At 42.9% G+C, this 24,829-nt stretch overlaps 1 protein-coding gene across 1 annotated transcript in view; it reads right to left on the bottom strand.

Moving 5' to 3' along the window:
* Positions 1-24,829, bottom strand: part of LIMS1 (LIM zinc finger domain containing 1) — a 68,272-nt gene that overhangs the window by 32,055 nt on the left and 11,388 nt on the right. The window lies entirely within an intron of this gene.

Genomic DNA, 24,829 nt, shown 5'->3' on the forward strand with positions numbered 1-24,829 from the left:
GCCCAGTGGCTCCCCAGCTCCATACCACCAGACTGGCACAGGGACTGCGCCAAGACCCAAGAGGCAACGCAACCCACAGAACCTGGGTGACCCAGAACCAGCTTCAAAGCAGACGGAGCAAAGTTGTCAGGCTCCAAAATGTTTATTTATTTGCGAGTGCTGGCCGTCAGAAGGGATCCCAAAGTAAACACGGCTAACATCTGCCCTTCCCAGAGTCAGGGAAGGCCGTCACACCATCGCCAGAGCGCGCAAGGTCACCGTTTGTCTCCTGTTATCCCTCCTTCAGGGGTTTTTCTGTCGTGCCTCGGGGCTGCTTCTCAATGTATGTGTTTTGCAGCGACTTTCCAGAGCTGGAGTTGTATTTTGTTTGTTACAACACCGAAGCAAGCGGGCAGCAGAGAAGGGCTCGGCGCCCTGGCAGTACCATCCATTTGCACTCACCTCAGGTTCTCCTCCTGTGACCCGGGCAGGACACTGTCAGGACGATCCCGTCTCCTCCTGTACAGACCTGATTGTGACAACTCTTTCAGCTGCAAGGCCGTCATATTCCCCTAACCTGGAGGAGGGTTGTTTTTTTTTTAAAGGTGAGGGGGGTGTTTTGGCTTTGGGTTGGGTTTCTTTCCCCCGCCTCTCCCAGCTGTGGGTGCCGAGGAGCGCGCCTGCCAAGATGCCTGAAGAGCAGCGGCGGCTGGGCGGTGTGTCGGCACACCTGCGCCCGCCGGAGCCACCAACCTCTGCAGGCAGGCAGGGCAGGCACCCGCCGAGCTGCTTCCTGTTTCTCATAGGTACACACCCTCCCAAAGGGCACCACATTTCCTTTATCACTCGATCACACCTAAGGGATGTGTGCGACAAGCTCACCCCCTTCTCTCCAGCTTTCCTCAAACTCTCACCGCCCCGACAGGCACGACCCTGCCCTGTGCTGGGCAAAGCAGGCGGCTTTCCCAGCGCCTCCGCAAAAAGCTACACATCTCCAGGACTGCAATGAGATGTTTACTCTTTCCTGTTCTAATTTATGACAAAAGGAAAGTCATTAGAGCTATGAAAATTCAGAGTTACTCAAGCACTTTGGCAAGCTCTGACAGGGAGGTTAATGCAGCAAAGTGCGCCGCAAAGTAACTTCGGTAACTAGCATTAAAATGCTCTTTTGGAAATGCAACAGCACTGTGCATTTTTTTCTTTTTCTACCTTGAAAATCAGAAGAAAACCACAAAGTCATTTTCTTCCTACTCTCAGCGATCAAACACGAACTACTATATCAGTTTGTCACATTTGGTAGTGATGGAGTGTCCTGTGTAATTGTAAAACAGGAATGGAAGTGCTTGAAGTTTCCTGCAAGGCAGGAAGGCGGTTAGCAGGCAATTTTGCAAGCTCTGCATCTTGTTTCGCTTAGTAAATTTTTAGTAGTAAATAAAGCACTTCATTTCAGGAGGCATCAAAAAAGCTTACCACTTCTTAAAAAATGTTTTCTATTTCTTTGACTTTATTCCTGACACATATAAACAAAAACTTAATTCAAAGATTTTACTTCTACACGGTGAATTGGGAAGGTGTGTTTTTTAAATGAATTTGCATTTAATAGAAGCCAAGAAACCTAACAATTTGCAAGGACTGTTTTGACTATAATAGGAAACAAGTTCTATCTGGTATGAATTACAGAGTTCATTATTAAAGTGTTTATTTTGTAGCAGAATATATGTAAGAGTATTTTTAAATTTCTCTAAAGGAAAGAAGTGTAACATAGGTAATACTGGGTATATCATATGACACCAATTTTATTGAGATTACCAGACTGAACACAAACTTGGTAATTTTATATAATACTATCAATATGCTTCAGTCTGGAATGTCATCAGCGCATAATATTAAACATCACACAGTGGAAAAATAACAAAATTGTTTTGGAAAAGGAATCACATAACATGTCAAACAGATAATGGTTGCAAAATCTCAAAGTGATTTACATGATGTTAGAGGGTGGTGCACACTGAACTGTCAACAAGCTGTACATATCTGAGCTCCCATTCTCAGAAAATAAAAGCAAGAACGATCACAATATTTGCCTAAACACGCTGCATTCCAGTTTCAAATGAAGTATTTATAGTTGTTTCTCAGTACTCAGTAGGATAAGCTTAAACGTAATTAAATGCCAATTCCCTGCAGTCAGTCAATCAGCGATCCAATGAAAAGTTAATGCTGTTATGAGTGGAGGTTCAGGACGGTAGATGACAGATGTTCATGGCACAGCAGCTTTTATACATTACCAACAGTTTATATGCTGCTTTAAATATCTGTGTACAAATGACTTATTTTTGTCCAAATGATCAACTTTAGATAAAAAATCTAAAAAGGGATGAGTACATTTTTTTCTGTAAAAAAGCTCTTCATAAACTATTGAAATTAAACTTTCACCTATAAATTTGTTCATAGATTCTTATTCACTACAGTAGCCATCTGTTCAGCATATACTGAATGCTTTTTGTATTAAACATGACACAAGCCAATAAAAAAATAAAAAGGCAATTCCTCACCCATTTTGCTGTATGTTGCATTAATCTGAAATACATCACTTCGTTAAACTTTTATTTATCTGCATGAGCAGCTGCTGGGCTTGGGCAACAACTTTTACTCAAATGTCCTTGGAAGCCAGAGCTGCACCAAGACATAGTATGCAAATTAAAGGAATACAGCAAGTCCAGACACAAAAATGAGTTGTTATACAGAGCAAATACACCTAAATATAAAGGAGGGCAAGATAGTTAGGTTTTTAAAGTATGACTAGGGACTCAGCTCCATAGCTCCATTTCACAGGCCTCTTCAGCAAACTCCAACATGGATCCATGCTGATATAGAAAACACTTTCTTGGAGAGCTTCTGAACAAGCTAAAAGCTTTCTAGAAGAAGAAATGCAAACTGGACTAGTTTTCTGCCCTGGGGATTGCCCATGAATCCTCACAAGAGACGAGGTTTCAAATCTGAATTTACCCAAGCAGTCAAACTTTAGGTTCTGAGTATCAAATACAAGTTATAAGGGTGTTTTTAGCAGAGACATTGCAGAACACAAATGTTATTTCTTCACTAACTCACTTAAATGCTTCCACAAAGGAAGTCGGATAGATGTGGCTCTCCAAGAAGAGCTTTCCCAGCGAGTGCCTCCTGCTCCCCATACCCCTTTTTACCTTCCCAGCCCCTATCTGCTGTTTATAATTCCTTTTTTGAGAGATTACATTCTTCTCATGTGGGATGGGGCCACTTGGACCTTTCACATTCCATCAGAATTTTTGAGGACCAGCCAAGTTACCACAGCTTTTCTCATTACCAGTAATGCACAGCCTTCTTGTATATCCTGTACTTTGAAGGTTTTCTCTTCATTTTCCAGTGCATGACTCTTCTCTCATGCAACTGACCATCCTCCATCCTCCTGCCTCCAGAGAAAGCCAACATTGCTACAGTGATGTGATGGATAACCACTGTGGTACTTGTCTTTCAGCAGAGGAAATTATTCCCTCATGTCTAACCAGCACAAAGTGGAACTGAGATGCATTCTTCATTCATCATAAGCAGTAAATAACTTTTTATTATGTGGGACAAGGCTCATGGCTGAGTTTTCACAGCAGTCATACAGAGTACTATCTTGGTATTCCCGGCCTCCAGTGCTCCCCCTTAAATTTCTGTGAAAGTACTGCTGTTCTGGTGACTCTGGGTATTCAGCAGAATTTTCCAGTTTAAAAATCTTTTAAGATAGACAGATTATTCCTGGCTACCTTATACTACATTCAAAGGGATATGAACAACAATTCATGATTTCATTATGCTGGAAAACATGCAATTGAATTTAGGAATACCAATAAATGTCACATGCTTCAAATTCAGGACATTTCTTCATAAGCCCATATATACACTAGCTGTAGAAACCTGAAAAGATTAAGTTTTAGGTCTCTTATTCCATACAGAAAAGTTGATGTGTGGCATCTGTAATTCCCTTCTGTGGCAGTTCTTGTTTTTGTGGTTTTTCTCAACCTTTGACAAAACTACCAAATCTCAATTAAATTTAGTTGAAGATTTTTAAATTGATAGAAAAAATTGTTTTCATGGCAGCACACAGTCAGTCAAAACCACAATCAGAAGAGTATTCTAAGAACACCACAGGAATGCCTGTAGTGTGCTCACAGTTACAAGGTGGCTGTATGTTCTAAGGGGCACATTCCTCCATCCCATTTATCACTGGAATCAGTTTCCAGAGGAATGTGTACAAGAGTGACCATTTTCTACTATTTGTGACAAGATTTGGAAGAAAGCACACGTTAAAGTGAAGGAAAAGGCTTATACATCAGTGAAGGACTTGCTGCAGAAAATGAAGGAAGGTGGCAATAACCATTCTGGGAGTTTTGCAAGAATCCCTGAAGTACCCCAGTGATGTGCTGATGCCAACAAAGCTTCACACCTTTCTGGACCTGCAGAATGAGTCCCCACAGATGGGTTTGGGTGTCAAAGAATAGTGTACCACACTGTGAGTCTCTGCTGGGACAGGCAGTGATAAAATGAAATGCACAGAGAGAATAGCAAGCACAAATGCTAAGGACACACACCTTGAAACTATAATTTCAAAGCTTCATGGGAGCCTAAAGTGTTGATTCAAGGAGTTAAATTAATTACATGTTTCCTTCCTTGTCTGATGTCACTCTAACATCAGTTTTGATGTTTCTTCCCATGTTCCACTTAGTGATAAATCAATCCTGAAGCATGCAAATTTAATCTGCAGATTAGGCTAAGCACTGAGGCACTCGATCGATCTATGTCCTCACTAAAAAGTAGAGTCTTGGACTTATGTCCATGCTCCAGCTGACCAAGTGAGATTGTTGCAATTTAACAGTAGTTACTAGTTTTTGTTAAACCTCATCTACTAATGCCTGTCCCTGCCGTACAATGTAAAGTAAAAGCCTACATGATGGTTGCAACCTGGTCTAGTGCAAGGTGTACTGGCCCACTGCAAGGGGGGGGGAGTTCAGACTAGATGCTCTTTAAAGTCCCTTCCAACCCAAATGATTCAATGAATGATTCTATGGTGTGCTCAACACCCTTCAGAGCAGTGATGCACTCAACCAGGGATGCACTCAACCAGTGATGTACTGGAGTCCTCTGGGATTTGATGGGGCAAAGGGAAGGCAGGGTTACTGTGGTGAGAACAGGGGTCCAGTCTGATCCTGGCAGTACCAAAGGCATCTCTACCTCCATGGCTGGCAGCCCACAAGATTTTGGTGAAGCGTGGCAGAGATCCCTGTTCTCATTCCACATATTCTATTCCAATAATAATAATTAAAAAAAAAAAAAGCCAACATGGGAAAACCGTCTGCCTGAACGTGCAGCAAGATATTTTGCTTTCCTTCTCCAGGCTCTCTGCACATGCTGCTCCATGAACTCTTAAATTAAGCAGAAAAAAAACCCCACCCTGCAAAAAGCACACTTTATCCAGGAAGCAGAAACGTACTTTGGTTGAGTTTTACAACACCTCCCTCTACTGGGAAAATACTGCCTTGTTTCTCGTGCCAGTATTTCTTCCTACAGCCAGAGAGGGAGGTACGGATCAACCCACACATACTTTAGTAATTCAGATCGGGGACAAACTGAGAACAGAGATGAATGGGAGACCAGTGGGTGAAGATGCAGGTTGGCATCACAGCCAGAAATTTATACTATTAATCAGCAGATGATCCATGCATGAGTAGGTGTGCAAAGAAGAAAGCGTGACACAGCATGAATCAGTTTTGTCCTGCCATTTGTACACAGACCTCTTAAAAAAAAGAGTGACAAATAAGCTGGCAAACAGGTGATGCCCTAAGATGGGTAAAATGACTCATATGATGGGGTAACATCTTAAAAGAGAAAGGGAAAAAAAAAACCCCACACCAAAATGATGAGGGGAGGGATAGTTTAAAGCCAATAGAATCACAGTTTAGATTAATTTTCACAGCCCAGAGCATGCGGAGAAAAAACCACAAGCAATTCCCAACCTGCATTTCATCCAGGACCTAGCCTTCTGAGTAATTTTTACTGTCTTGGAATTAAAAACCCCTTCCCAACAGAGATTTTCAACGCCAGTCAGAAACCCACCTTTTACATTTAAGCACCTTGGTTATGACGCATAAAGATCCTAAGCTGAAAAGTCTTATCTTTAAAAACGTGTATTTCTACTTGCACTCTGCTACTGTAGATATATCCAGAAGGTTTACTTTATTCTATTGTGATGAGTTAAATTGCCTCTGGAAATGAGGGCAAAAGGCCCCAGGTGCCAACTGGCTTATTGGGTGGTTAGAAGTTCCCCAGTAGATACTACAAAAGACTGAAGATATCTCCAAGTTAAACAAAAAAATAAAAAAAGGAAACATACCTAGAAAACAGTTGGCAAATGAAGGAAACAGGAAACTGCCCAGAGAGCAGCTGCCCTGACACCCCAAGGAATTACCAGCTCTGGCAGTTGGGTTGTTTTCTGAAAGCCAGCAAGCCCTTCCAGGGTGCAGAAAAGCTGACTGAGACATATCAGATGGGCAATTGCTGAGCCCTGGTTTGGGTGGAGAACTAGTGGGACATCTCAAAACAGGTCCCAAACTGACTTTGCCCTTTCAGAGAAGGAACGGGACTATTAGGAAATCTTAATTTTTTTCCGAACATCACTCATCAGGGTTAAATAAATGCAAACAAAACTACAGCAGCCTATAAACTGCTTTCTCTGTTGACTACCAGCAATTACTCTCCCGGACCCTTTGCTTTCAGTCTTACAAATACTTTTCAAATTACTAACGCTCCATTAAAAGTAGAGAAAGAAAAGCTTCTCATTAAGGTTTTGTCTCCTTTTTTCTGAAATGAAATCCCAAGGAGAGAAGACAGAACATACAATGCCCTTGAGAAGGCTGGAAAGCTGGTAACCCTGACAACATGCACATGGCTTGAAGGTACCAGCACCTCCTGGCACACAAACACAACAAATACAATGAAAGCAGTAGGTGACACTACTTTACAGCTCCAAGGGCTTCTGTTTTAGGAGGACAATCCAACCCTGAGCCCCCAAGAGAGCACCAGAGCCTTTGAATGCTGCTGGTTGTATGGTGAATTTAGCAGCCCAGAAGCAATGATCCTGACTCAATGCCTGTAAAAACATCCCTCAGCCATCTCACACAATCTCTACTGCCCAAAAACCAAGGCATGGAAAACACATCACAGAGGAAAGGGGAGGAGGCAGTGAGGGCACTCAACTCACAAAACACTTGAGACAGCCCAGGTCAGACATACTGACAAGTGGTTCTATACTCTGACCAGCACTTCAAAGAAAGGTAGAAAATGGTGGGTCCCCAGAGAGTATCACATTTAAATGCTCAGAAACCTGTAGTATGATTGTTCTAAAAAGAATGAAACTGAACACATGTAAAAACACTTAAAAATCACAGGCAAAGTGCAATTCTTAGAGACTCAAAAAACCCTAAGTTTTTAAGTATTTACATTTTGGTTTTGAAATTATTAAACCTTGTAATTCACATCCAAGAAGAAAAATCCATACTGGAAACAAACAAACAAACAAACAACCAGTGCAAAAGAAATGAAAGTAATTCAACCTAGACATTCAGTATGATGCAAAATGGAAAAGCCTCCCTTCCCTTAATGCTGTAAAAATTGCTTTGGGATTCAGCATAAAACATAAAAACATGATCTCATATGGACTTTTCATAATATTTTAAAGCACATGAAAAACATACTTTAGAGTGTCTTAAATCAGAGCAAAAGCCTTAAACCAATAATGCACAGCTGTCCTACCGTAAAAGCTTTGATTCACTGGCAAAGTTACTGACTTCTGAACACACCAGAAGCGACACAATCTCTGTAACAGGTGGCACAAATCTTTTCCTTCCACTGGAATTACAGTTTTGGGCTCAATTACTCTGTTGCAGCATCCTCTTCCTCAGACAGCAGAAAACCCGTCAGCAGTGGTGTATCTTCAAACTGCCCATGAATCCTCTGTTCTGGGTGGGGACAAAATAATGTCCCTAAAACCACTCCCAGTGGTCAAATGAAAAAAAAACTACTAGAAATACCAGAATACCTCTGCATTTCCAGAACAACAACGGACTTTGCTAAAAGCCCTGTCACCATGCTGCTTGCTGTAAGTAGTAATAAACTCCAGCAAGTAGAACTATTATTCGTCCTCTTCCCAACTCTATTGATCACCATTCCCATGCATGGCTCCTGCTCCCAAGAATTTCACTGTGAATGACTAAAAGCCCATACAACTTGTAGCCAGGCTGTCAGCTCAGAAGGCAGCACAATGTGCCCTCCAGCAGGTGCCTCAGCCAGACCCTCAGCCCCAGTGACCAGTTGGACACTTACTGTCACCCTGTAGCCTTGCTGGCAGCACACTGACAATGAGCAGCCTTTCCCATATAAAGCTTCACATCAAATGCCCACTGTTTGCGCATTTTCCCTGCGGTTATTACTGGTAGTTGTGATAAAATTAAAAAAAAAAAAAGAGTGACTCAGTAAACCACTTCCTTCTCTGGCTCTGTAAAAAGTTGATGCTGTAAAGAAGAGAATAAATCTATCAAAATTCACAGTTCAGCTCCACAAATTGTGTCATGCCAATTCTCCATCTCAAAACCACTAAGGAAGGACAGAGAAGGAAGCAAACCTTCTACCTCATGGGAAAGGCTAAAGCTTTCACTATACCATTGGTGTATGGTACAGAAGTACAAAACCATAAGAACAGCAGGACAGCATTCCTGGTCCTCTTATGGGAACAGCAATCCTTGGAATCACTGATGAGAAGCAAAGAGTCAAGCAGGGTCACTTCAACCTATCACAAGCATCTGGCAGTGCCACCTTCCCACCTGCTGAGAAAGAGGAACACTCACTGATTTTCTTCTTTTCTGAGATGAAGGCAGACAGTGTCACACTCTGCAAGGCTATTGCCATCTCTGACAACCCCAGCATTGCACAAGGACTAACTGGGGACAAAAAATAACCACCATCTCACAGGACTGGTTAGGGTGATGAGCCTGCCCAGACGAACAAGAGTTGAGATGTGTCTCTCTTGTGTGGACAGAGACTCAAACTCAGTTTTTCTAAAGCAATCCGAATCCCTGGGACACCTCAAAGGCCTCAGGCAGCCTTTTGCAGGTTAAAGAAGGAATGCCCCTAAAGTCAACAATGTGTCCCTGCCAGTTGCTATAAAGATCTGTAAAAAATGAAACCTGAAACTTTGCTCACCATCAGTGACAAAGAAATTAGGCCACAACCTGATCTCTGCAGGAGACATGGAGAACATGCTGTGTCCCCATCTCTGCACAGCAGCAGGGCTTCAGGCTCCGGTCCCCTGACTGCCAGTGCACCCTCCCAAATGGTCAGACACCTGTTTTCACCATACACACAAAATAATGCTATGTCATACCAAAAGAGACAATTTTGCTTTTCCTTCATCATGTCACTACATCCTGTTTCTTGCTCCTATTTCTGTCTTTAGGCCACTTAACATTATCACTAACCCTTTTCTGTGGACAAATTAACAGTGTAAGTTATCTTTCTAAGCTGCTGTTTCCCATACTGTCACACAGTGCTTCCTCACTTGAACTTCTTATCTCTTCCTGCAAAGACCTTTCAAGTACAAAAGCTGCAGTAAAGTTTCATTAAACTTATCACTGGACTGTTATCTTCCCAGGCGAAAGAATGCACTACAGCTTTGTCTCTCAAAATAATGTGGCAAACATCAAGGTAACAGCATTTTGTTCTTGAGCATGAACAAAATCACAAAAAAAACCCAGTTATATAGAATAAGAGGCCTTGGTTGATACTGTAATTCATATTATTAAATATATTGCTCATATGCCAGCAGCTCCGCTTTTATAAAAAGGCAAGAACAGTTTGTTGATTCATGATAACTGCAAAAGCTGCAATACTTCATGGTTAATGTGAATAAGCATCCATTAAAAGGGAACTAGGAAAATAAGCATTAACTCTTCAATTAACGTTTTAAAGCATGTTTGAGCAATTCATTAACCAGCTGGCCTGGCTAAACCATGTTTTTCAGTTTTGTTCACATCACAATATTTGGCTCTCTTTTATCACCAACTTGTTTTCCAGAAGAGCCGTGCTAAAAGAAAACTTGTGAACAAAATTATCACCAATGACAGCAGAACAAGACCAGCCCCAGTGAGACCATGCTCATAGGCACTGACAGATCATTGCAGTCTGTGGTTGCCCAGATCAGGCCTGATGGGAAGTGCAGGGCAGAGTCACACACACAGCTCCAGACAAAGTCACACGGTTCAGCCAAGCCCATCAGCTGCTCCTGGCACCAGGGCTGCCTGCAAAAGATCAGCAGATGTGGCTCTGCAGTGATCCTGAAGCTCCTGAGGTAACAGAGAGGGGGCTGGACCTGCACTAAGCATAGAATTAGACCAAAAAGTTAGTCTACAAGCAAAAGTTAACTAGGGAAGGGAACCACTGGTTCATATCCACATTTCCACAGATTCAGAGTATTTTTCTTTGCTCCTCTAGCAGGCAGACATGAACTAGAACTGTGGAATACAGGTAGAGCCAAATCCCCAGAGCTGCTCCAGGATGCTCAATACTGCAGCTTCTGGAAAGTCAGTGTCCTCTCTGCTCCAGGCAACAAGAGCCACTCTTTGCAAGGAGACCTCTGAGGTGCCTGCATTGCCAGGAGCTGGTAGAGAAGCCAGACAGTCACACCCTGCAGCTGTCTGTTTCATCACCCCTTGAAATCACCGTCTCCGGGGCAAAACAAGCAGAAGGAAATATGTCTCATGCCTCAGCTGTTCCAGTTTACGAAGAGACAGCTGAACTGACCTTGGAGCTCACCACCAAGTTCCTTTTTTCTCCTTCCGACGCTCTTCCTTCCCCTTCCCCACAGACTCCTTCCTCTCTCACCTTCACCCCAGCTGCAAGGAGCAGCCCATGTCTTCCTCTCCCAAGAGCTCTCTCCCAGCCACCAAAATGGGAGAAGATTGGGGGTGGTGGGTTAGTGAATGCAGCTGCTGTAGGGCAAAGGACCAGTGGACGCCATACACAGCACAAGGGAGGAAGATTCAGGAAGTATCCCTCCAGCTCAGCAGAAGCGAGATGTTCCCTCATCATGATCCTGGAGCCCCCGGCTGCAGCCGCCCCCTCCCCACGGGCCGTGCCAGGGACCCGCGCCGTGGGTCGGCCCGGCCCGGCCCGGCCGCGCTCGCACCGGCAGGCGGAGCCCGAGAGCCGCGCTCGGGCCCAGCCGCCCGGGCCTCCCCGCGAAGGAAGGGTCCCCGGCCCGCGAAGGAAGGGTCCCCGGCCCGCGAAGGAAGGGTCCCCGGCCCGCGAAGGGAGGGTCCCCGGCCCGCGAAGGAAGGGTCCCCGGCCCGCGAAGGAAGGGTCCCCGGCCCGTGAAGGGTCCCCTCCTCGCAGCGCCCTCCCCGACCCACACCGCCAGGCTGGAAAGGCGAAGCCTGCTCAAAAAAACGGGGGAAAAGGCCCCAAACGCCCCCGGGGTTCCCCTAGCAGTCCTTCCTGCCAGTGCCATCACAGCTGCCGTTCAAAGCAGAGCCCAGGCCACCAAAAGCTAACAGCAAATCTACGTCCATCAGAGCCAGACCTCCCAGCCAGACTGACTCAAGCTCAGGTAAAAAGTCACAATTTCAGCCGTTCAAATAAGACATTTTTCACTATGATGGTGGTGAAACGCTGTAACAGGCTGCCCATAGAGCTGGTAGCTGCCTCGAGTCTGGAAAGATTCGACGTCAGACGGGATGGGGCTCTGAGCAACCTGATGGAGTAGAAGATGTCCCTGCTCATTGCAGGGACATTGGACTAGATGGCCTCTAATGTCCCTCCCTCCCAAATTCTATGGTTTTATGAAATGGCACCAATTAATACAGTCTGCTCTCAAATGATGAGAGGACGGACAGCCATTTGTCTTTTATTGAACTCACTGCAGTATTTAAAGACAGCTTTTTCAAAAGGGTTACTGCCACATCTGAGCCAGGCCTGGAGCAATGCTCTAGGATGAACCACATTGCTCAGCTAGGAAGTGATGGGAAACACCAGTTCCACCACTAGACCCGCTCTTCTCACCGAGTGTCCTCTCCTCGGGCAGTGGCAATGGCAGAGCTGACTGAAACAGGAGCAGGCTGCAAGGACCCAAGTGCTGGCCATGAGCTGGTGGCACACCTGGCACTGTAGGACTGGAGTTGCAGCAGCTGATCAGAGGAAGTATTTGATGCTGGGAACTGTCAAAAGCTTACCCTCCTCTAAAATGCTTATGAAAAACAGGAGAAAGGCTTGAGCTTTGGACAAGAGTACTGCTGTTAAAAGTAAGACAACATCCCTGGCCTCCTACTCCACAGTGCCCATGACAGGGCAAGATAAACAGGATGGCTACATAATGCCCAGCACAACTGGATGGTTCCTTGCAGCTGCATCCTGATGTGCAGGGAGATGCACACACTCTGCTGCATGGACAGCACAGCCATGGGCCAAACTGACAGTCTTCAAGGGTACATCAGGGCATGAGCCCCATTTCAAGATCTCTGATTTCACTGTACCTGGCTCCTTTCTGACACAAGACCACACTGGAGGAAGGAATACTACTTCAGAGAAAAAAGTGGTTTTAATTCCTATCATATCCCTTCTATTTCATGTACAGAGACTACAGATGTACTAAAATCCCATCAAAAAGGACTTGCTATTCATGGATATAACCCTGTTCCTAGGCTTCAGTAAAGAAGCATGCACCAGCCAGTACATTTCCAATCTTCTTCAAGTGCTTTGTTGCTTTAACAAGGCCTCTCTGTTATCCTCCTCTGGCGGGACAACAACTCTCAGGCTTTTTCAGTAATAAACACAGAGTCTCTTCAAAATAATCTAGGTCAACCTTCCTTTATATTTAATGCACAGCATTTCCAAAATAAGATCTGTTTTTCTCTGCAGGCACATCATAAAACATGATAAGGCTTTCAAATAATCCTTCAAATGGCCCAGCTCATGGTCATTTGAATTCTCTTTCATGATCACCACTCTTTTCATTTATTTTCATGAAATTTCACCTTCTTGACTGTGGAGCCTCTTTTCAGACTGCCAAGATAATTTTTAATTAATCTCCTGTATCCCTAAAGGTTTATCCAAGCCAAGGACATTCACAAACTTCATAAGCCATCTTTCAGCTGCAGCATCCAAGCCACTGATCAAGCACTAAATGCAAGTGATAAAAGAGAGAATTCCTGCAAGGTGTGATCAGGCAGGTTCTGTTTGGGGGATCCTGTTGGTTGCTCTGTGTGAAAACATCAATTCTTGTCCAAATGCTTCTTTTCATACATTTGCACACCGCCCTTCCAGCAATTTCACCTAGACTGTTATTTCCAAACTGCAATATACTTTCTTGAAACCAAGCCCTGAGTCCACACTAATATGCCTTAAAAGGGCATGATGAAGGAACAGGAGGAGGTATCAGCAGCACTCATGAGAATGGTCCACATCAAGAGAGGCAAGAGAAGAGAAGTGGATACACAGAAGAGAATTTACAAGGCTTATGCTCCTACAAAGTCAATCACCATCACTCGAATTCTGAAGCATCTTTCTCTTGTTTGCTTATGAAATTTTGTGTGAGACAGCATCAGCAGATACACCTAATTTATCCCCTCCTTTCTGTTTATAAGGCATGCTCATCTGCCAGACCTGGAAAATTAGCTGCTTTGAAATGATCTTAGAAATCCATGTGGCTCTTTTAATGCTGTATTATTCAGTAAGTGCTTATATATTGACTGTTAGTTGCACTCATGACTTGCTAGGGTTCAAAGTTAGGCTGACTGAGCTTTAGTTCTCCAGCAGCCTGTTTTTGTCACCATTTTCAAATATAAAGACTCTGGGCAATCTTCTGGATGTCTTCAGGGGCCTCTTACATGAGCTCTGAAAAAGCATCCCTAATAGGCCTAACAGCAGTCTCTGAATCATCCAGTACTACTGCTGGCACAATATGCACAGTATTAAGCCAAAATATTAGAGAAATTGTATCACACTATGTTTGACATTAATGTTATGAAAAGCATTCTTCCTCACCATTACTAATGTATATTATTATTTTTAAGGATTAAACAGGAAGAGTGGCAGCCAAGGGAAAATAAACAACTTGCAACTAGAAATGCTATGCCTGTGGAATAGTGCAGAAGGACCAAAAAGACAAATCTCTTGTGAGAAATTCTTTGCACATTTCAGCCTGGATCTGGCTCCATTCACCTCCAAAGTTTCATTAATGTTCTCCCTTTTCCCTGGGGTTATGTGAAAGAGGAAATGAGATAACGGCCCAGTCGGTCCTTGTTACAGTGCTCCAGCCCTTTGAACAGCACTGGCAGTCACACTGACTAACACCATCGGTAGCTGCTTTCCTCCCACACTCACTGGCAGGGGCCCAGGGATCTCCCCTCCCAGGCGTGCTGCCACCAACCCGGGGCCAGCTGGCGGCTGCGGCCACCCTGTTTCCCTTCTGTCGCACCTCCCTTCTGCTACTCACTGTTCCACCCATCAGGAGTCAGGAATACAAATGACTCTTTTCCCCCTCTCCTCCCAATGATACCAAGTAACTTGTGTCTCACCGGGGCATTGCAAGGGCTTGTGCCACTCCCCAGCCTTCACAAAATGCAGGCAGTAGCCTGGCTTGTAAAAGAAGCCCTGCATCCACAGCACTCGCAGACATTAACTTCATCCTTGAAGCTCAGAGCCAACTCAGGACTCTCTGAATGAAGGATCAGCCAAGGTGATGCCTGTCTGGACTTGTCCACCTGGCCAGGGCTGGACCACAGGGCAGGAGAGAGAGTTGGGGCATAAATGCCTGCCCCAACCTGAGGGAAAATGCATTGCAAAGACTGGATTTCATTCAAGTGTGGTTTGTTCAATGCTCAGACCAAAAAGCTGCACAGAATTATGTTATCTGTGGCAACCCTCCATGCAGTTATGAACTTCTGGATTACTGATCAACTGTAGCACTAAAAAAAAGTTCATAAACTGAACTTTTGAAGTTCACATTTAAGAAGCTGCACATTTAAGAACACTATTGGAGGAATAAATGTAGGCATCAGCAGAGGGAAAAACAAGTTATTACATACCAGACCAGTGAAGATGAGCTCAGTGAAACAACTTAATTGTTTGGAGGGGAATACAGTGAGTCACCTTTTAAAATTTCAAGTGTTCTCAGTACAATCTCTTACAAGACTCCAAAGTACTTTAGAGACTCAGAAAGAGTCTGCAGGCTCTTCAGTTCAAAAACCCCACCTATGAATAAGCGTTTGGATTATTGGACTTCCTTCACATTATTAGCTGGATCCCAGTTTGAGGAATTGTGTGTTCCAACATGAAACTGCCTTCAAGTTTTTTATTATATACTGGTTGGCCTATTTGCATATTTCTCAAGAAACAGATATTATTACCACATATGTGTGGCATTGACAACTTCTGTGCTCACCATTCACCCTCCCACTTCATCCACCATGCTGCTCTCCTCTCCTGCCCTATTTTGGGAGACAGAGAAAATGAACAGTGTAAAGACTTGTATAAGAATTCATCTACTCCAAGCTGAAGAATGTTACAAGGAACTAGAAATGTATGCAACATTTATTTCTGAAGATCATAATAGCCTGAAGTACTTTTATTCAGACAGTCCTTCCTAGTCCACATGTCTATCTTGTGTATCACTGCAGTAAACCTTAAGAACTACTCCACCCCTTCAGGTCAAGAACAGTGAGGTCATGGATCTACAAAAATCACCCTTGTATATTTCCAGTTCCCCTTCTGTCACCCAGAGGGATTGCCAGTCCCTGCACACCCTCCCCTCCTTCCTCAGCACTCTCCTCTTCCCTCATAAATGGCTTATCCTGGGACTTTCCATATGGGTGCTCTGCCAGCAGCACAGCAGGAAGGTGCAGCATTATGTGCAGCAGCATAGAGGCACGAGTGTGTGCTCCCTGTTTCAAGGAGCAAAAAGATACCATTCAGAAGATAAAACCAAAACAACTTATCTGTAATTATTCACCATAAACATCTTGGTTTTGACCATACAAACATAAACTTTGGAATAACTTCTACCAGGAACTGTGAAGAATGCCAGTTTGTAGGAAGTCAAGGCACATATTGTACATATTTTAAGGCTCTTGCTATTAATTCTGCTTTATGTGACAGTAGCTATGCAATAACCTTCCAAGCTGACCAGCATCTTATTCTTTTTTGTTTTTCCCTAAAAAATAGGGGCACTTTACAGCAAAGCGCGGAAGTCTTATCTGCAAGATAAAGTAAGGTACTGCTCCATTCTGCTCACTGTAACAAAACCAGTCATAAAGGGGAAACGAATACTTTTATTATAAATCACATTCAATCACCCTACTGCTTAGTACTGAATAACAAATTATAAATAATTAATTTAACATCAACACTTCTTTTGCTTGCAATTCCACCCGTGGAATATTAGACATTCTGTTAATTTCAGAATTGTATTCCTCTTGCAGATTTACCTGTTTTTGCTTATTTTAGGAAAGAAGAAGGGGGTGTCAAGGCAGTCTGCCATTCTCCAGATGACTAACTGCTTTACCTATCAGTCCTCCACTGGCTATTTCCCTCTGCTATGTACACGTCTGACTCTGTACTGTTTAAGTATCTCACAGCCCTTACCATATTTGTCCTCAAGCACTCCTTTAAGACAAGGTAGTATGGAACATAGCTGGCAGCTCTGGAGCTGGGGCAGAGGCAACACCACTATCAAAGATTTGGGAGCAGGAGATGATTCAGCACAGGGGACCAAATCCTGCTCTGGACTTGCATCCTTGCCTCAGACCACATGAAGTCTGGAGATACTCTAGCAGAAAGGCTGCTTAGTTAAAAATGAAAATAAATGGAGCAGTTAACTTGAACAAAAGGGAAAGATTTCAAGGCTCTTAAGCAAAGCCCTCACTAGCAGCACAGTGACACCTCAGCTTTGGATTTGCAGCCTGTTTGCTGGCTGGGCTGAGGGTCTCTGGCATTTAAGAGCCAGATATGAAAGCGCTGCCTGGGGACTCAGCTAGATAGGAGATGTCCATCTGTCTGTCTGTCCCACTCCTTTGCCTGAGTTTTTTACACTAGGCTGTCTGAAGAGGGAAAATCACTTCCCTTGCACCAGTGGCCAACTTGGGTGCTCCTGTGGTGACCATTAGGATGAATTCACATTCATAACTCCACACAGGGTGACACTGAAGATTCACCTGAATATTGTTCATCTGTAATGGGGAGGAAGATCATGCTCCTGCAGCCCACCAGAGGCCATTCTCCAAAGCACCTTGGCAGGCTCCTACATTTTCATTTTTGGAGAGGGCAGGGAAGCATTTCTGTAAGAGAAAAGGAGCGGCAGGACGGAAGGAATCCAGGCCCGGAGGCACAGTGGGGTGGATCAGTGGGAACACCGCTCTAATTGCCCCATCTCCACATCTGCTGCACCCTGCCAGCCCTGACAATTATGGCACCACACTTGCTATCCCTCAGCCTCAGTCACCCCACTGGCTGGCTGTGCCCCTTCCCCTTTACTTCACTTAACCATCCTTGGTAAATGGGGCATCAGAAATAGGCATTTCACTTCAGGAGAAGAAAACGGCTCTTTTGCCTGCACTGGGAAACCAGCCAGCTCCCATTCAAATCAAAGGGAAAGGATCACGTGGATGCATTTCAATTAACTGCACTGGTGAGGCAGGCTGCAAACAGGCTTCCCTTTCAGCCAGACCCCTTCATTTATGTCTTCTGCTGGAGAGGTGGTGGTGCATTGAGCCAAATTATGTGGGGGATTCATCTCACTACACAGTGTCTGAAAGCTGGGAGGAGTATTTGCAGTATTTGCAGAGGGCTGAATTTAGCATAATCTGGGTCATAATCTGTGGCAAATAAGGGGGAAAAAGAAAACTTATTTTCTGTCTGCTGGAGCTATGGTCTCCAAATTATTTTGATTGTGTACTTCTATCAGAAAAAAAAATTACGCTCACATCCCCAGTAGAGGTACCTTTATTTATTTATATATTATGTGCATATAGTTCCAACAGCACACAAGGAGATGGCAGGGGTTGAAGAGCTGGTTACAGCAACTGTCATCTGCTCACTAGTATTGGCCCATCACACAGGCTCTTATGCCAGTACCACCATCAAATACTCCAGGGCAACTTTCAGGTAGCGTCAGTCTCAGGAAGGAAAAAGAAAACAAAAGGAAACATAACCAAAAGAAAAACAGCAGAAGACTTCTTGCAAGCAAGAGTGTGTGCCATTTCTCAAGATTTTTTTTCCCCTTAAAAGTAATTTTTAAAGCCTCTGTAGACACACACTCTTCATAAAAGAATGTGAGGAAGGAGCATTCACAGAGATTCTAAAGGCAACCTAAGTATGGGTCACATATGTGTTAAGCACATAAACAATCATGTTCAGATAAATAATTACTATCATGGGTTACCCTTAACAACCAGAAAAAAACAGAGGTCTGAAGTCAGTACTGACCTGCAGTGGGTTTTTGGCACATCATTCATGATTCCTCTGACAATGGGCATTACCATTTCTATTTCTATTTACTTCTAACTGCTATAAAAATAGCAAGTCATCAAGTAATGAAGCACATAAAATACTCAGCATATAAATAAGTAAAGAGATCAACAACATCAGGAGTAGGGTAAGGTAAAAGTCATTTTTATTTGTGTGGAAAATATGGCAAGCTTAGAAGAACGAGAGCAGTAACAGAACTAGTATTACAATTATATACTTATTTTTTCTCTTAATTCCCTTATGGTAAGTTACATGCTTATATCAATGATAGCAATAGGCAAGGAAAATATAAATACTAGACAGACATTGCTTTAACCTGGAACTTCCACAAGCACTCAAAACTTATGAAATTATTTGAAAACAGTGCTGCCATACAGCTCGAAAATCCTGTTACACATTTTTCAGAATAACCCTCACCACCCACATTTGAGCATAAGACTTAGCAGAACAAATGGAAATCCCCAGATGTTGTGTCTGGCAAAAAGTAGAAGTGAATTCTGTGCATTAGATATCTGAAAAAAAGTTACTTGCAAAATTGACTTTCCTGCTTTCTAAGTAATACAGATCTGCAAGGATGCCAAGCTATTTTGAACACAGCCCATAACAGAATTCATTCAGGACAGCAAAAAAATGCCAACTTAAACCATCTTTATTTTATTACCATTTTTACATCATAGTAATGCCAGTAACATACAATTACTAATGTTGATGCATTAAGAAAGTATTAAATTAAATTTTAAGAAGTTTGTTTGTCTATCAGACTCTTTTTTTGGTAGCTCTGATCTGCTTCTGAAAAATGAGGCATTAGTCCAATGTAAAGAATAAGCCTGAGGGGAAAAAAAGTCTTTGAATATTACTCCAAAAAAATCCAATAGTTCTTTTTACAGAAAGAAAAAGAGGAAGAAAAGCATTTTCATCTGAATGCACATATGGAAAAACAATTTGTGTTCCTTCACGTTCGGGGGGAAAAACGCAGAGGAAGTTTTAATTTAAAAAAAACCAACAAAACAGCCCAAGTCAACCACACTCAGCAGCCCAGAGCTCAGCCATAAGAGTCCAGCTCTTCACATCCCCACAGCACCTCCCGTGTGCCCTGCTCCCTGCCTCACCCCAGAGACTATCCCATCCCTGCCATGCTGGGAAATGTGAGCAAAGCAGAAGTTTTCTGTCATTTTTAGTTCCCCCATGACTGTGAACATGCAACCTAGGAGGAGACAGTGGGCCAGACTGGGGCCAAAGAAACCCACCAATTAATGCTGGTGTCTGCAACAACTAGAGATTCAAAACACAAGAATTTCCACCTCCACATGAGGAAGAACCTCTTTACATTGAGGGTGGCAGAGCACTGGAACAGGCTGCCCAAGGAGGTTGTGGAATCTCCCTCTCAGGAGACATTAAAAATGCACCTGGACACATTTCTGTGTCACTGCTCTTGCTGACCCTGCCTTGGTAGGGGGATTGGACAAAATTATCTCCAGAGATCCCTTCCAACCTTAAGAATCCCATGATTCTGTGATTTATGTGACACATTTATTACTGATTTTTGAGCTTTAAAATAAGGGGGGGGGGGCAGTTACAGAAATATGAAAAGACGTTGCCTGTGCTAACTACTTACAATGAAACAAAAAGAGAAAACCAACAACAACAACAACAAAAGAGTGAAAACAAGAATTCAGTAAAATATGCGATGTCAGGCATGTACTCTAATTTCAAATCTTATCTTTCAGGCTGGGCCTCTGGCTGTTCTTCTGTGCCATTTCAAGTTACTTAAAACTTCTTGCAGTCATTGCAGATGAAGCAGCAGTTCAGATGGGATTTGCAGGGAATCTTCTTCCCACAGCAGGAAGCAGAGACAAAGGCAGCAATAGGCAGAGACAGTTTGGGTAGAAAAAGCTGATGCAGTACGAGAGGACTCCAGATGATGGACGGTGGGAGGGAGGGGAAGGCAATTACCATAATTGGTACTCTGGAAGCCGCAGCCCATAAAGGGAAACAATGAAGTTCCCTCCTGTGAAGTCCAACATCCCACCAAGTCTGAGTATGTTCCAGATTTATTAGTGGTTAAGAGCAGATGCTTAAAAGAAAGCACAGGAATTCCAGTAAATGAATTCAAGACAGTAATAAAGCCAGAGAAGATGACATACACCAGTATTATATGAAATACAATATGTGAAATGAAAGTGAGACTCGGAAGCACCTTGAAAAAAATGGTTGGAGAAATGTTTCTGAACTTCTGCTGACATGAATGAGAACAGCTTAAGATGTTCAGTGGTCCCCAAAATAGGACTTGTAACCCAGCCTTCTCTTCCTGGGTTCATTGCAAAAAACCAGCTTTTAAATTACTCAGATTTAAATAATCCTGAACTATTCTGTACCTAAGACTTGAAATTAAATCAGATTTTCTCAAAAAAAAAATGCTTGAAGTGGCCCAAAATTCCTTTAAATTCTGTTTTTCCCATGTCCATGACTTTCAGCCTATAAATGTCAAAAGCTATTAAAAATAAAATTAAAAATTAAATCAGCCCTCAGTTTTAATCACCACTGCCAGGAAGTATGGAACAGCAACTATATAGTGCAAGAGGCAAAAGAGAAGAAAGAGAAATGAAGATAAAATTTTCTGGTTGTCAGAACAGCCACAGGATTTCCCACTGAATTCTTTCAGCTAGGGAAATCTTAATAAATATGTTATTTGTATGTGGATAAAGTACAATAGAAATGCATGGTTTTATTAAATTTAAGGAATTAAGATAGGCCAACCCTGCCAAATGGCCCATATCCACCCAAAGGGAGGGATGAATGCTACTGAGGGGACTGTGCAGTGCTGCCACCACCTTGCAGACAGGAGCTGGAGGACAGCACCCTGCTTTTGGGCTCAGAGCAGCAGCTCTACCCAGAGAGGAGGTTGCTTTATCTTCAATCCAATCATTAATGTATGCTTTGACTGCTCAAAGGAATCTTCCCAAACATAGAACAATCAGTCCAATCAACTTGAAAGTGAGAGTATAAAACCAAAAGATTCATAAACCAGATACCACTAAGGAAAAAAAGGGGCTGGTTTTTCCTCATAAAGTAGGAGATGAAATGCTAGTTCAAGATTACCTCATTGCTTATGCTCTTAAGAGCAAAACGTTTGGGAAAGCAAAGGCTTCCTTTATTTTGTTTGCTGGTTGTGTTTGTTTGTTTTTAAGCTTTCTTTTTCCCAAACAAACAACAACAACAAGAACAAAATCTGTATACCATTCCTGGCTTGCTCTCTGACCTTCAGCAAGTTGCCGTCCCCTTGAAATCACAGTTCAGAGACACAGTTTACAGATAGCCTGTTTCACAGTAGCTTGGGTGGATTCAAACATGCTGCAGCAGGATGATGCAGACTACCAGTCCACAGAAACTTTCTTACCCTGACCAGATGTTTTAAAAAACAATTGTGGCAGGTAACCTGTCCTGCTCTAAAACGTACCAACCACCATGAAGTTACCTTTACTCTTCCAACAGCTGGCATAAATTCTGTGCTGTGTGCTCTGCCCAATTAAACACAGACATCATTTGTGTCTGTGTCTGACCATGTCTGTCCCACCAAGTGGCATCATGCATAAATTTAAGCCCAACCCTAAGCTGCACTTCACCTTACCAGGGTGCCCCTGAAACCTACCAATATTATCTTTCAGAAAGTGGGATGGGAACCAGAGTTCTTTATAGCCCAAATCTGCCAGTACTGTTAAATGGAATAAAACAGACCTAAAAATGCTAGCCCCTTCTAAAAATCCCATGGCAGCAGGGTTATTCTCTTTTCACTGGATTTTAGCAATCATTGTACTTTAAGCACTCCCTCTCCCACCCCCTTGACTTTTGGGATGCTACAATGGGAATGCTGCAGTGTGAAAGCAAATGGGAATGCTGTAGTGTGAAAGCAAAAGTAGTCCAATCATCTGCTTAATATTACATTTACTTGATACTGCAAGGGCAGCAAATCTGCTCTAACATTGCTTTGCAATTATCCTCTTCAGAAATTAGCTTTTCCACAAGTGTTTATAAAGAAGATAATAAAAGGTAATCTGAGCAGCCCAACTAGGTGCTCAGCACTCAGCAGAAATCACCAGCATAAATTAATTAGAAATGCAAAAAAAAAAAACCCAAAACACTCACAGGACTCACAGAGACTATTATTTCAGCAACTTAATGGATAAATCATTACAGTTGTCCAAAATCAAATCTAGTTCATAGGGAAGAGGGGGATGATACCAAATTAACAGAAATACTGTTTTTACCATTAAATCCCAATTTGCTGTTCTTAATGTCACTGAAAAATACTTGCACAATACCAACTAAGGCAAGAAACACTGAGCAAGCAGTATAAATTCTAAGAAACCACCTTAGAAACCACAGTGACTTAGATACTGCCTTATATTCACCTTCCTTTTTTAATCTCTTCAGTACTGAACTGCCTGCCCACAGGTGATTCAGAGCCCCACAGCTTGTGGGATGAATCATAAGTTATTAAAATCCTCCTGACCAAGCTGATGTATAAATGTCAACTTTCCTGCTGCTCTTTTATTCATGTGTATCCTTCACTAACCACTGTTACAAGGCACAGCACTTTTCCCCTGCTCTCTTTATTGAAAGGGTGTTCTCACTTTGTCAAAATTTAACTAGCGCAGAACACCACTACACCATGGGAGTGGACCAGGAGATCCCCTGACCTCACCTCTGCCAGAGTCAGAGCCTGGCTCTCAGACAGGTCACCAGGAGCCTCACAATCCACAGTTCCATGGACACCAACCCCACCCCACTCCCTACCCGCCTGCAGCAGTAACTCCACTGCCAACCCAGAGCTCAGCTCCCTTTCATGAACACAACTCACTTGCTGTAAATTTCACACCTCAGAGGGGTGTGACTGAGGACTCACAAAAGCCCCAGTGAACAGGAACCTCCTCCTTGCTTCTCCATCCATGACCACTTTGTTTGCACCAAAGAACAACATGCAGGCCACCACCAAGTGACTACCGGGCTAAAAATGTAAATTAAATGATGCCAGTTAGCAGTACACTGGGTTAATACACAACTTCGTAACACTCCACTGCATAAGGCTGAAACCAAACTCATCTGGGCTCTGACCCTATGAGCAAGCAGACCTGTGGTGACAGTGGCTCACTCTGCTTTTCCAATTTTTGTTTTATTTCACACATTTATATTTGCATGGCCAGTTGCCAAACCATGCAAACCCAACTGCAGCGAAAAAAGGCATCACAGAGATCTGTTGAAAAATGCTGTAAGTAAAACTACATAGTTATATATATATATATATATATAAATACTACAATGATAATTTTAAAATTAAATTCAGGTCATTAGTATTAAAAAAGCTGAAACAGTCTTAATTAGTATTTTATAAAACAAGTATAAAGTATACAAAATAGGTATCAAATCCAGTGTATGGCAACTTCAGCTGAAGACATTTATCTATAGGCACAGGGATGCGACACTGGCCAGGCGTGGTGGTGTCACATAAGATGCTAGACCCATCTGTATAATAATCAGCTGCTCTTCTTTAAATATGAGAAATCAGAGATTAGGAAAATATCCTCGTCTTACAAGGCTGACCTTACTGCACCATCTATACAGAGCGAATTCAGAACAGCGATGGTTTTGTTCCTATACCTCAGACAAAGCAGCAAGGTTTCAAAGCTGACAGAACCAGTTTCCAAGTATTAGCAGGTATTTTGTCTTATTTGGCCATTGATGTTCCACTTATGGACCCTTAAGACTAAATCAAGCTCCAATAAATAGAGCAGTGGAATTTCAATTGGCTTTGAGGAAAATTGGTTAAGACTTGCTGTCTTAACTGTATTAGTTTAACACTCTAACCTCTAGAATTTGCACGTTATCAGAAACATTAAACAGTGAGAGGTCACACAGTCATTTCTTCATCCCTAACAATGAGCTGAAGGTAATCAAACTGGTGTAGAATTCTCCAATTATATGCATGCAGTCTAGAGGAATTGTCACAAAGCTTCATTAATCCATTTCTATTGAAGTTAATAACAGACCCCTGCAGATTTGAAAGGAACTGGATTGTAAGGAGTCATGCAGGCAGTAACTATGCAGAGAGCTCTAGTGAAGGAAGCAGTAGCACCCTGGCCAGTTAGCTAGAACTGAGCTCAGTTTGGCTCTTCATAACTACTGAATAAGCCAACAATCCCTGACTTCAGCAGTTCCCTCTCTTCTCCCCCTGCACATAAGTTATGAGTGCAACTGGTTCACAGCACAG

Source organism: Fringilla coelebs (genome assembly GCF_963513975.1).
Source record: "Fringilla coelebs genome assembly, chromosome: 2".
In the NCBI taxonomy this organism is placed as follows: Eukaryota; Metazoa; Chordata; class Aves; order Passeriformes; family Fringillidae; genus Fringilla; species Fringilla coelebs.